Source organism: Stenella coeruleoalba (assembly GCF_951394435.1).
Source record: "Stenella coeruleoalba genome assembly, chromosome: 2".
NCBI classification, from domain to species: Eukaryota; Metazoa; Chordata; class Mammalia; order Artiodactyla; family Delphinidae; genus Stenella; species Stenella coeruleoalba.
The window spans coordinates 139123420-139137519 of NC_137147.1; positions in this window are offsets into that span (position 1 = coordinate 139123420).

The window sequence follows — 14100 nt, forward strand, 5'->3', positions numbered from 1 at the left end:
GGGAGGATCCCACAGGCCGTGGAGCGGCTGGGCCCGTGAACCATGGCCACTGAGCCTGTGCGTCCGGAGCCTGTGCTCCGCAACGGGAGGGGCCACAACAGTGAGAGGCCTGCGTACCGCCAAAAAAAAAAAGAAAAAGATAAAAACCGCCAAAAAAAAAAAAAAAGATAAAAAAGATCATCTCAATAGATGCAGAAAAAGCTTTTGACAAAATTCAATACCCATTTATGATAAAAACTCTCCAGAAAGTGGGCATAGAGGGAACCTACCTCAACATAATAAAGGCCATATATGACAAACCCACAGCAGATGTCATTCTCAGTGGTGAAAAACTGAAAGCACTTCCTCTAAGATCAGGAAGAAGACAAGGATGTCCACTCTCACCACTGTTATTCAACATAGTTTTGGAAGTCCTAGCCACAGCAATCAGAGAAGAAAAAGAAATAAAAGGACTACAAGTTGGAAAAGAAGAAGTAAAACTGTCACTGTTTGCAGATGACATGATACTATACATAGAGAATCCTAAAGATGCCACCAGAAAACTACTAGAGCTAATCAGTGATTTTGGTAAAGTTGCAGGGTACAAAATTAATGCACAGAAATCTCTTGCATTCCTATACACTAATGATGAAAAATCTGAAAGAGAAATTAAGGAAACACTCCCACTTACCATTGCAACAAAAAGAATAAAATACCTAGGAATAAACCTACCGAGGGAGATGAAATACCTGTATGCAGAAAACTATAAGACACTGATGGAAGAAATTAAAGATGATACCAACAGATGGAGAGATATACCATGTTCTTGGATTAGAAGAATCAATATTGTGAAAATGACTATACTCTTCAAAGCAATCTACAGATTCAATGCAATCCCTAGCAAGTTACCAGTGGCATTTTTTACAGAACTAGAACAAAAACTCTTAAAATTTGTATGGAGACACAAAAGACCATCAATAGCCAAAGCAGTCTTGAGGGAAAAAAACGGAGCTGGAGGAATCAGACTCCCTGACTTCAGACTATACTACAAAGCTACAGTCATCAAGACAATATGGTACTGGCACAAAAACAGAAATATAGATCAATGGAACAAGATAGAAAGCCCAGAGATAAACCCACGCACCTATGGTCAACCAACCTATGACAAAGGAGGCAAGAATATACAATGGAGGAAAGACAGCCTCTTCAATAAGTGGTGCTGGGAAAAGTGGACAGCTACATGTAAAAGAATGAAATTAGAACACTCCCTAACACCATACACAAAAATAAACTCAAAATGGATTAGAGACCTAAATATAAGACCGGACACTATAAAACTCTAGAGGAAAACATAGGAAGAACGCTCTTTGACATAAATCACAGCAAGGTCCTTTTTGATCCACCTCCTAGAGTAATGGAAATAAAAACAAAAATAAACAAATGGGACCTAATGAAACTTCAAAGCTTTTGCACAGCAAAGGAAACCATAAACAAGATGAAAAGACAATCCTCAAAATGGGAGAAAATATTTTCAAACAAATCAACAGACAAAGGATTAATCTTCAAAATATATAAACAGCTCATGCAGCTCAATATTAAAAAAACAAACAACCCAAACCAAAAATGGACAGAAGACCTAAATAGACATTTCTCCAAAGAAGACATACAGATGGCCAAGAGGCACATGATAAGCTGCTCAACATCACTAATTATTAGAGAAATGCAAATCAAAACTACAATGAGGTATCACCTCACACCAGTTAGAATGGGCATCATCAGAAAACAACAAATGCTGGAGAGGGTGTGGAGAAAAGGGAACCCTCTTGCAGTGCTGGTGGGAATGTAAATTGAAACAGCCACTATGGAGAACAGTATGGAGGTTCCTTAAACTAAAAATAGAGCTACCATATGACCCAGCAATCCCACTACTGGGCATATACCCAGAGAAAACCATAATTCAGAGAGACACATGCACCCCAGTGTTCATTGCAGCACTGTTTACAATAGCCAGGTCATGGAAGCAACCTAAGTGTCCATCGGCAGATGAATGGATAAAGAAGATGTGGCACATATATACAATGGAATATTACTCAGCCATAAAAAGGAACAAAATTGAGTCATTTGTAGAGACATGGGTGGATCTAGAGACTGTCACAGAGAGTGAAGTAAGTCAGAAAGAGAAGAACAGATATCGTATTTTAACACATATATGTGGAACTAGAAAAATGGTACAGATAATATGGTTTGCAGGGCAGAAATTGAGACACAGATGTAGAGAACAAAAATGTGGACACCAAGGGGGGAAAGCGGTGGGGGCCAGGGGTGGTGGTGTGATGAATTAGGAGATTAGGATTGACATGTATACACTGATGTGTATAAAATGGATGACTAATAAGAACCTGCTGTATAAAATAAATAAAATTCAAAAAAATTTTTTTCTTTATACAGCATTGTCCATTATTTCACTTGGTAGAGTCATTCACGTTCTCTCATCTGCCATCATGCAGGAAAAAGAAGTCTTACCATTTCGCAAAAGAGGATTCTAAGGATGAGGGAGAAGAAGCCAGCTCCCAGGCACACAGATGCTGACACTGTCACAGCAGTTAAATGAGTCCACCGAGAGCACTGCTCATAGAAGCATCCCCAGGGCCAGGCCTCACCTAGCAGGTTGTTTACCATGGCCACCGTTGGCAGGGTGGCCAGGAGAAGTCTCTGATTTATGGTCAAGGAGGGTGAAGTATCCCCAACACCCTTCTATCCTTCCAAGTCTGCTCTTTCCCTACCAAACTTCTGTCCCACTGTGCGTACCATCACTTTCCAGTTCTCAAGAGGATGGCTTGGGACTCAGCAGGAGGACAAGGCCGGTCTAACTGGAGGCAGAACCATGAGCTTCTTTGCAATTATGCTCCACTCCAGAAGATGGCCTTTGCCCCTTCTCCTCGCATCCATCGGCACTTGCTGAGTTTCAGCTGGCCTCTCCTGGTTCCTGGCCTCCCACTTAGCAGCAGCCACCTAAGGTCTAGCCTCTGGCCCTCCTGACATTGGCCTGGGTGCCTGGGGAGGAAATCCCAGCCTGGGGAAGTGAAGAGCCACCTTTGGCTCCTGATCACTTCACTGTACTTGCTTTCAGGTCTCTGCCCAAGGAAGAGCAATAGATGAAGTTGAGCTGAGCCCTCAGACTCACTGCCTTCATCGTCTCGAGAGCTCATAACTTATTTCCTGAATGCTGACTTTACAGTAGGCCCTGTGCCACACTCTTAACATGCAGTAATTCATCTAATTCTCAAGCCAACTCTGGAGTTAGGCGAGGTTAACTCACTTACCCAAGGTCCTCTATTGGTAAGTGGTGCTGGGATTCACACTGGATCCGTCTGATTCTAGAGACCATGATCCTAACCCCCTTATGGTACTTTATAACCTGAAGTGACCATTTGAATAATCTAATTTAATACTCTCCTTTTGCAAAGAAGGAAACTGAGACTCAGAGAGGTAAAGCAGTTGGCCCAGGGTCACACGGCTTATCGGTGGCAGTGCCAAGCTTGCATGATTTTCCCCTTGATGCCCCAGGAGCAATAGGCAGGTGTGGAAGCCCTCCCTGTATCTTCCAAGGGTGTGGCTCTTGATGAACCACATTCTTTTGTCTGGACAGTTTGAAATCTTTTTCAACCACCCGCCTTGTAGGAACCTGAGTGCTTTCATTGATGAAAAGAACCCGTTTCTCCTCCAGAGAGAAGGAGAGCACAGGCTGGGGGAGAGTCCCACAATATTGCCCCTATGAAGCCCTGACGCCAGCCAGATTCTAGGCACACAGGATCAAGAGAGCCCAGACCCAGGCCCTCTCCTTCACGTCTCCTACACACCCAGTGGGAAGAGGAAGCAAATTCCCTGCCTCCTTCTCTGGATCCTCCCGCAGCTGCCTGCCTGCCGCCTACCCACAGGGCTGTGGTCAGGCCAGCCTGGGAAGTATCAGATGCTGCTGGATTTCCATCTTCCTGTCCAGCATTGGAAGGTCCCCTCCCAGATCTTTGGGCAACAAGCGAATTTGGAGAAAATTGCAAAATTTGGCTCTCCTTTCTGAAATCCTGTGGAGTACCAAGCATGGAGTAAAAAATAGACCTGAGCTGCCAGGCTGTGGCACAGTCTGATTGAAAGATGAGAGCTCCATTTGGGGAAAAGTCAAGCTGTCCAAAATGAATGAAGCATGCCAACCTCCAAAGACAGACAAAGGGGCAAGCAACGGCCTTTTCGTTCTGCTGGCTTTTGTTGTTTGTGTTGCTGTTGTTTCATTATTACTTTCCTCCTGGATGCAATTGTTTGAAGAAGTTGGTCCCTGCCCAGAGGAGTGTGTAGTATAGACTAGAAGGATGTGGGTAGTGTTTATATGGGGTGGGGGAGGGCAAACAGGGGCCAGTTCAGGGAACAGCAGTGGTTCCATAGAGGAGGGATCTCATGAGACAAGGTGTTTAAAAACATAACTTCAGGGCGAGCTGGAGGGACCCTACCAGACCACCTAGCCCAGTGTCCTTATTCTACAAGTAAAGAAACTTGTAGAGACCAGCGAGGAGAGGGACCTGCCTGAGATCACATCACCAGTGAGTGGCAGCTACAGTGTAGGAGCCAGAAAGAGTCTCCTGCTCAGGGAAAGTCTTGGTTTATTCAAAGTCTGACAATTGTCAACCAGGAACCCCAGTGGGAAATTCCTTTCCAGTGTGAACACAGGGGTCATCAGCCCCAACTGTCGACAGGGAGGGAACTGGAGATATTTCAGTGGGCTGATTTGGGCATATTCCCAGGGTCTTAACGGCCCACATCCCACCTCTAGGGGTTCTTCCCTTGGTTTGTCCTGGGCTCTGACCTCTTGTGGTACAGCATCCATCACACTGTACTGCACTCCTGTCATGTCTGTCTCCCCCATCAGACTGCGAGCTTCTAAAGGCCATCTTCATGGTGCTGGCACCAAGCGACGTGGTGACACTCAGTAAATGTTTGTTGAATGAATGAACAGATAAGTGGATAGATGCATGTGTGTTAAGATGGATGAATGGATAAGCAAACCAGTACTTTCCCAGTGAACAAAATCTCAGGTCAATTGTAGAAAGTTCCCAGCATCTGGAAACAAAAGGTGGATGTTTAAATCTGAGCTCACTGTTTAGCAGCCATAGGACCGTATGCAGGTCTCTCAGCCCATGCCTGGCACGTGGCGATGGCTGCACTCATGTGCCAGTCCCTTTATCAAATGCCTCACCCACATTGCCTCATTCGAAACTCACAAATAACGAATAAATTAAGCGCTATTGTCCCTATTCTACAGATAAAAAAACAAAGGTGCAACAAGGTTAAGAAACAGTGAAGTACTCCCTGAAATTAAGGTTCAATATTATGTACTGTCTCAGTGTCTGGTGAAATTAAGAGGGCCCCAGGTGTCCAAACAGCAAGCTTCCCTCTCCACTCTGCTCTTGGGGGTAAGGTTCTCTAGTCTATGGGAAGGTCTATCAGATGTGCAATTCTGGCTTATCCCCAGATAGCAGGTTCCAGTTCCCTGCCAGCTCGCAGAATTATTCACACAAGCCCGTCACATTGTCCCGTAGGAACCTGGAGAACCACACCCTGCTGACACTGCAAAGCCTGCCTCCCACAGCCCCCAGTTGTTCACCCTGCTCCCGAGTGGAACCCCCATGTGGCCCGGATGGTGTAGGGTGTCCTCCCCAGGCTGTCAGTAAAGGTGACTTGAAAATGACTGTTGATCTCATGCACCTTGTGTTGGGTATTATGTGTTCCTTCTATCCCCATAACCCTAGGATGGTAATCCTCACCGATGGGGTGAAGAGGAGGTGATTAAAACGGAAACTTGCCCATGGTCACACAGCTAGTGAGCCACAATGCTGGGACTTGAACCCTAGCATCTGGTGCCAGAGCCTTACAGCCTTTACTTTTGTGCCACACTGCTCACCGTGAGCATTTGATCATTACGATCCCACTAGTCTGTAAGCGTCATAGGGTCAAGGGCAGTGTCTTGTTCAGAACAGCATCCTTAGAGTCTAGCATAGTGCCAGGAGTATTAAGGGACTCGATAAAGTTTTGTTAAGTAAGTGGATAAACGAACCTAACATTTCTGAACTTCCACTTCCTCACCTGAAATATCAGAATAATCATCTCCATTTACCTTGCTAAAGGCAGTTTTTATCAAAGAGAATAAAATCATTAGTTTGGGAACCAGACGTCCTGGGTTTAAATCCAGGTTCCACCAACCACATAACCTTGGGTAAGGTCCTCAACACGCTGTGACTCAGTTCTGCCATTATAAAATAGGATCTACTTCGTGGGGCTTCCATAAGGTCGAAATGAATTCACATATATGAACACTGAATAATATTAGTCATTGCTGTTAGTTTATGGAATAGAATGTATATGGAAAAGACTCCAGAGGAACTGTGGAATGGATGGTTTGTCTTTGGTGACCTCCTCCCTCTACTACCAACTCCCTGTGGTGAGCACTGCTGGCCGTCTGTCCAGCATCCATTCTGTTCCTTCTTTCTTTCTTCCTTCCTAACAGAACACCACTTTTGTCGAGGAATTTACCTCTCCCCTGCATGACCCAAGGGAAGATGGCCCCATTCCCAGCCAGGAACAGATTGTGACTAGTATTGTCCATTGTGGTAATTTTATTTCCTTTGCAGTGATTGGTATAGGAGAGGGCATCTGACCCAGTTCTGCCCAGTGAAAAATGAGGAGAGGTGCTCAGGGGGTTCCTGTTTTTACTCTGGATGTTTCCATGGCTGGATGAGACAAGTGGAGCTTCAGCTGCCACCTTGTACCAGCCTGAGGACAACGAGGGAAGAGGCAGGGGAGCAGCTGAGTCCTCAAGACCTCTGTCTGATGTTCCTCCACCTCTAGGCTTAGTATTTTGTGATGGATAGTTCATTCCGTCATTATTTAAGTCCATTTGGGTCCGGTTTCCTGGTGCTTGCAGACGAGGTGTCACCATTGATGTAATTCTTCTTATACTTGGCACCCTCCTGCTCTTCCTATTTCAATCAATTGTTCTCAATTTTCTTCTCAATCTCACATCACTTTTTAGTGCAGCTATTTTGTAATTTCCCTTTTTCTCTCTCTCTCCTCTCTCTCTGTTTCTCCCACTCTCTTTTTCTACACCTTAAACTTTGGGAGAGAAGGGAAGGTGTCTGCTCTACTTGCCATTATATCTCCAGGGCCTAGATCAGTGTCCTGGACAGAGCAAACACTCAATAGATATTTGTTGAATAAAGGAATGAACTAATCTCTTAGTCTTCTCGTTGTTATTAGATAAGACTGGATAAAATCACCATTCCAGGGGAACTTGCTTTTGAATAGGAAATTCTAGGAGGTTCACCAGAAAATTCTTGTTAAGTTTTATGAGATGTTATTAAAGGTCATCTTGAGGAAATGACATTGTCATATTTTGGATTATACTTCCAATTTTGGCAGGTTGAGTAACGTAGAAAAATTTTCCCTCTGAGGAGAATTCAAAAAACTGGACAAAATATTTTCCAAAAATCAGCTTGAAAATATGGGAAAGCTATTAAAGTAGTAAAAAAATGACCAGACCGAGGTGTGAAAGGGGAAGGAGTTCCAGAAAAGAGAGCTTGGCATTTGGGGCATTTGCAAATGATGCAGCTGAGAAACTGGGAAACATTTTTGACAATGTTTGTGGGTGGGGGAAAAAGTTGTAGTTCAGGGTCTGCAGAAGTAGGGATCATGGTGAACCTCTAACACATTTAAACCCTAAAGGGCTGTACCCTAAGAGTAAGGGGGAATTATCAGTAAACCAGCCTTCCCATAGACTACAGCCCAGCTCCTAGACATCGGGGTACCCAAGAAAGTCTCGATCCCAAAACATTGCTTACAGTATTAACAGTGTTCATGTGACTGAATGGCCTTGGGAGCCTAGCAGAAGCAAATCATGCTTTTTGGAAGATAAAATTTAAGTTCTCAATCTATTTTTACAAACAGTTTTCAAGTACGATGACCTATGTACAATCAAAGATAACCAGTCCCATGAGCAGACAAGACGTTATGTGTGAGGATCAGGAGAAACAATGCACAGTAGAAACAGACTATAATGACTCTGGTTGAGCAAACCCAGGCTTTAAGATAATGATTCTTCTGGTGTTTGAGGAGATAAAAGACAAGATTTAAAATTTTAACAGAGAACTCTAAAGAACCAAATAGGAATTCTGAAAATAAATAACTGAAAGTAAGAACTTAAAGGATAGGTCTTGAGTCAGCTAGGGAAAGACTTATAAACTGGAATATAAGGCAGAAAAAAATCCAGAATGAACCAAAAGGAGAAAAAATGATTGAAAAATGCAAAGAGAAGATAAGAGATATGAAGAAAACTATCTTAGTCCCTCAGGCTGCTATAACAAAAATACCATAGACCGAGTAGCTTAAACAACAAACATTTATTTCTCACAGTTCTGGAAGCTGGGAAGTCTGAGATCAAGGCACCAGGAGGTTTGGTGTCTGGTGAGGACCTGCTTCCTGTTTCATAGATGGTACCTTCTTACTCTGTACTCACATGGCAGAAGGAGCAAGAGAACTCTCTGAGGTCTCTTTCATAAAGGCACTAATCCCATTCATGAGGGCTCCACAGTTGACCTAATCACCTCCCAAAGGCCCCACCTCCTAATACCATCACATTGTGGGTTAGGATCTCAACAAATGAATTTTGAGAGGGCACAACATTCAGTCTTTAAGAGATACAGTGATAAATTCTAATACATGTTTATTGGAGTCCCCGTGGTAAAGGAGAGATAAAATGGGATGGACACAATGTTTGAAGAAGTAATGGCTTATGTTTCCTCACACTGATGAATGGCTTAAATTCATAGGTAAAAGAAGCCAAATTAATCTCAGGAGGACAAATAAAAATAAATCTACACTGTAGCAAAACTTCTTAAAGCCAAAATGAAAAGGAAACGTGTTAAAGGCAGCTATAGGAAAATTAGACATTTTACCCTTCAAAGAAGAAATGATTAAACTGAAACTGACTTCTCATCAGAAACAGCAAGAATCAGAAGACAATGGCATCATAATTTCAATGTGATGGAAGAAAAAAATAATGCCCAGAGAAAACATCCTTTAGGAATAAAAATGAAATAATGTTACTTTCATACAAACAAGAACGGACAGAATTTGACACCAGAAAATCCACTCCTAAAGGAAATACTAAATGGTATTCTTCTGGCAGAAGGAAAACGATTCCATGTGGAAAGAAAAAGCAACAAAGATGGTAAATATGTGGATAAATCTAAATAATGACTGGCTGTAAGAAAATAAAGTCTCATGGTGTTTAAAATATAAAAAGAATTAAAATAAAATCAACTGTATATAAATCAGGAGTAGAGCAGCTGCAGTGCAAATGTTCTGAGGCCCTTGCGTTGTCTGAGAGGGGATAAAAGCACTTCTTAATGTTAGACGTTCATAAATCAAAGATGCATGCTGGAATCTCTAGGGAATTATTAACAAATAGCAAATGACGTTACTTCCCACCTAACAGAGGGGGGAATAGAATCATTACAAATAACCTATCCAAAAGAAATCAAGCAATAAAAAAGAAAAAGGAATGTAAATCAGACAGGACGAATAGAAGGAAAATACTAAGATAGCAGATTTAAACTCAAGGATAGTGACAATTAAATGTAAATGGACCAAGTGCTCTAATTAAAAAACAGTTTAACAGATTAAACTTAAAAACAACTTAATGCTGCTGACATGAGATAGGTCTAAAACATCAAGATACAGAAAGGTTGAAAGCGAAAGAATGGAAAATGATATTCCATGCAAACACTAACCAAAAGAAAACCTGTGTAGCTATGTTAATATCAGACAAAGTAGATATTAAGGGAAAAAGCACTCCTAAAGATAAAGACACGGGCTTCCCTGGTGGCGCAGTGGTTGGGAGTCCGCCTGCCGATGCAGGGGGCGCGGGTTCGTGCCTCGGTCCGGGAGGGTCCCACGTGCCGCGGGGCGGCTGGGCCCGTGAGCCATGGCCGCTGAGCCTGTGCTCCGCAACGGGAGAGGCCACAACGGGAGAGGCCCGCTTACCGCAAAAAAAAAAAAAAAAAAAAAGATAAAGACACATGAAAGGTTCAAGTCATTAAGAAAATATGACAGTTCTAAGCTTGTATGGACCTGATGATTTAGCCTCAAAATCTATAAATCAAAAACTGACAGTTACAAGGAGGGGTACATGATTGTGCAATCATTGTGGGAGATTATTTTTGTTTTTATTTTTATGAAAGCAAATAGCACTTACTATATACCAGGGACTTTTCCAAACACTTTACATGTCACTGAACTACTAAATGTCAGGGCTGAGATTTGAAACCAAGCATTCCAGCTCTGGAGTCTTACTGAAACGTAGTGGGAGGCATTAACACTGCTCTTTCAGTAACTGACAGAACATGCAGGCAAAACTCAACAAGAGTAGAAGATTTGAGTAGAGTCACATGATTCTCTGTTACTGTAGCTCTTCTCAGCCCAAGTTTTATGGCACAATTATGAAGCTGTTGCTATCTGGTAGTGGCTTGTTGGGAGGTTGAAATGAGATCGCACATGTTTATAAACTGGAAAACGCTGTACAAATATTAGTTCTATTGTTTGACTCTTGGTCTTCTATGTCTATTTTTTTATTTTTTGGCAATTTTATGGGTTTTTCGTATCTACTTTTTATTGTAATCTCTTCAGATCCCTATTATAAAAAGGTAGAGTATAAACAATTAAATTATTGTTGTATCACTGTTTATACAGTTGGGTATAAAAATGTTTGACTATATAGAATCTGAATTAAACTTAATAAAAGGCCATTTGCTGATGGTTCTTTGGCATTTTGGGCATTTTTTTTTTGCAGCCCGCACATGTGTGATTCAGGCTCTGGTATATCACTTCAGGCTTGCTGAAGGATGGTATGACAAGAGAGCTAGTGTGGGGCCTCATGCAAGTCACTGACCTTTGGGCCTCGTGTCCTCGTTCATCCAATAATCGTTGCCACTCTAAATGGCCCCCTGCCCTCACAGGGCATCAGGAAGGGTTAGAGGGGACATAATTGGGAAAGCTCTTTGAATTATACACAGGGCTAAACAAATGTCAGGCATTGTGAAGAATCTCAAATGGTGCGGATAGCTCAACTAGTCTGTTTTAATGCCATTTCATATGTTGTTAATAATAAAAGCTAACATTTATTGAGAGCTTGCCATGTGGCAGGCACTGCGCCAAGCTGTTTATAGGCTGCATTCCATCCAGTCCTCACAGCAACCCAAGAGGCAGAGTGGTCCAGGGCGCTGCAGCCAGACTGCCTGAGGCCATCTCCAGGCTCCACCACTTACCAGCTGAGTGTCCTTGAGCAAGTTTATGACCCTCCTTTGTGCCTCAGTTTCCTCATCTGTAAAATGAGGAATAATGAGAGCAACAACTTCATAGAGCTGTCGTGATGATTCAGTGAGTTAAAAAATGTCAAGTGCTTAGAAGTGTGTCTGGCACTTGGTAAGTGATCTCCAGGGGCTTTTTTTATCATTTGCATTTTTTAAAATTAATTTATTTTTAAAATTTATTTATTTATTTATTTATTTTGGGTACGCGGGCCTCTCACTGCTGTGGCCTCTCCCGTTGCGGAGCACAGGCTCCGGACGCGCAGGCTCAGCGGCCATGGCTCATGGGCCCAGCCGCTCCGCGGCACGTGGGATCTTCCCGGACCGGGGCACGAACCCGCGTCCCCTGCATCGGCAGGCGGACTCTCAACCACTGCGCCCCCAGGGAAGCCCTTAAATTTATTTTTTAAACATCTTTATTGGAGTATAATTGCTTTACAATGGTGTGTTAGTTTCTGCTTTATAACAAAGTGAATCAGCGATACATATATCCCCATATCTCTTCCCTCTTGTGTCTCCCTCCCACCCTCCCTATCCCACCCCTCTAGGTGGTCACAAAGCACGGAGCTGATCTCCCTGTGCTGTGTGGCTGCTTCCCACTAGCTACCTATTTTACATTTGGTAGTGTATATATGTCCATGCCACTCCCTCACTTCGTCCCAGCTTACCCTTCCCCCTCCCGGTGTCCTCAAGTCCATTCTCTATGTCTGCATCTTTATTCCTGTCCTGCCCCTAGGTTCTTCAGAACCATCTTTTTTTTTTTTTTTTTTAGATTCCATATATATGTGTTAGCATACGGTATTTGTTTTTCTTTTTCTGACTGACTTCGCTCTGTATGACAGACTCTAGGTCCATCCAGCTCACTACAAATAACTCAATTTTGTTTCTTTTTATGGCTGAGTAATATTCCATTGTATATATGTGCCACATCTTCTTTATCCATTTCATTTGCATTTTATAGTCGGTGAAATGGTTGTAAGAAGCAAGTAACCCAGCTGATGAAGGGCCAGATAGGGATTCTAACCCAGGTTTCTCTGAGCCCAGAACCCACGTGTCTAACCACTACATTTCCTACCCCCACAGTCCCATGAGCAACTGCAGGGGTCACCAGCCATTTGCAAAGCCTGGTTTGAAGCTCTGCAAAGACCAAGGATGCGGCTTTCTCCATTTTCCTTGCAACAATCCTCTGCATAATGCTTAATCGTTGGCCTTCACTGAGGGGGAAGTTCTTAAGAGGGCTTAAGCCCAGCACTTGCATCCATATTTTTCTCACAATGCTCAGCGGTGGAAAAAAAAAAAAAGTGCTCACGGAGGCATTTGTTACCCAAATATCAACGAAAACGTCCACACTCGCCATACCTATCTCCCCATCCCCAAACACCACCACCTGGCCTGCGCCTGTGGCTGCAGATTGCCTGGGAAATGTTTATTTCTGGTACATGCCTGACGATGAGCAGCAGCTGGAACAGTCTGGGGAAAACTTCCCCTGGCAAAGCGGGAGGTCGATCCTCTTTGTAGAAATAAGCATAGACAAGCAGAGTCTCCAGGCAAGCACCCACTGGTGGATGCCCCAGCCTGGCTGGCATTGGATCATGGGGACAAGGGCAACCACTCAAGCCTGTGGCAGAAGAGGAGGGAGAGGGAGGGAGCATCCTTTTAACATTCTAGTCACTGGGTTGAGCGAGACTGGCTGGAGATAGAGATTAGATAGTGGGTTTTGTCAGTGGTCACGTTGTCATGAATGTGTTTTGTGGTTTGTCTTGGGCTGTGCTCCCCTGTCTCTCCTCTTTTAACTTTCAAGAGCAGTTATGCAACTTGTTAGGTTCAAGGCTGAGGACGTCAGCCCAGAGGGCTAGAACTGGCTCTCCGCTAAATGGGGAAACAGGATGCACTCATTTTTATCACCCTCTCAGCTGCCTTTCTGAGGGTCTGCCTTCTCCTCCTGGGCCCTCCAGCAGTATGAAAGCTAGCGCTCCTTACCTACATTCCCTACAAAATCATACTCCTTTCTCTTTCCTATTGAAGCTCCTATCCTGTTCAGCGACCTTGGGGAGGAAAATGATATGGTAAGTTCATACTGTGGGTGAATGGCTGAATTAGCTAATAGGTTTATTTACTTCCCAAGGGGAACTTTCTTTTTCAATGAGTATACCTGGAGCCAGAAATTCAAGTGGCAGCACTTTCGGCATTCCCACGCATTCCAGATGCTTGGACAGGTGTGAGACAGTCTGGAGGCAGTATAATTAGAGTGGTTTGGAGGCACTATCTGTGTTCCACCCGTGTCCCCAGGTTCAAATCCTAATGCTGCCACTTTCTAGCTATGAAACTTGGGGCAAGTTGCTTCACCTGTCTAAACCATCTGCTTTATGTTGGGATCTGTGGAAGTAGACCGTGATGCAAGGACTTAAGTGCAAATGTTCGGGGGGTGGAAAAGGTAGGTGATCCCAGGAATGAGGGATCAAGGGAATGTCAAGGGAATGAGGAAGTAAGACAGGGATGGGAAGGATGTCTATACCGGGTGCAGTAGTGTGCAAGTGGCTACTGTGGGTGACAAGGGCTCAATTCCCCTGGGCTCCCCTGGGAGGCTGTAGAACATCTCAGAGTTGCCCCTCAGGATGGATGCCTTATTCCATTTGGGTTGCTCTAACAAAAATGCCACAGATTGGGTGGCTTTTTTTTTTTTTCAAAAAAAAATTTAAAATTCTTTTTATCG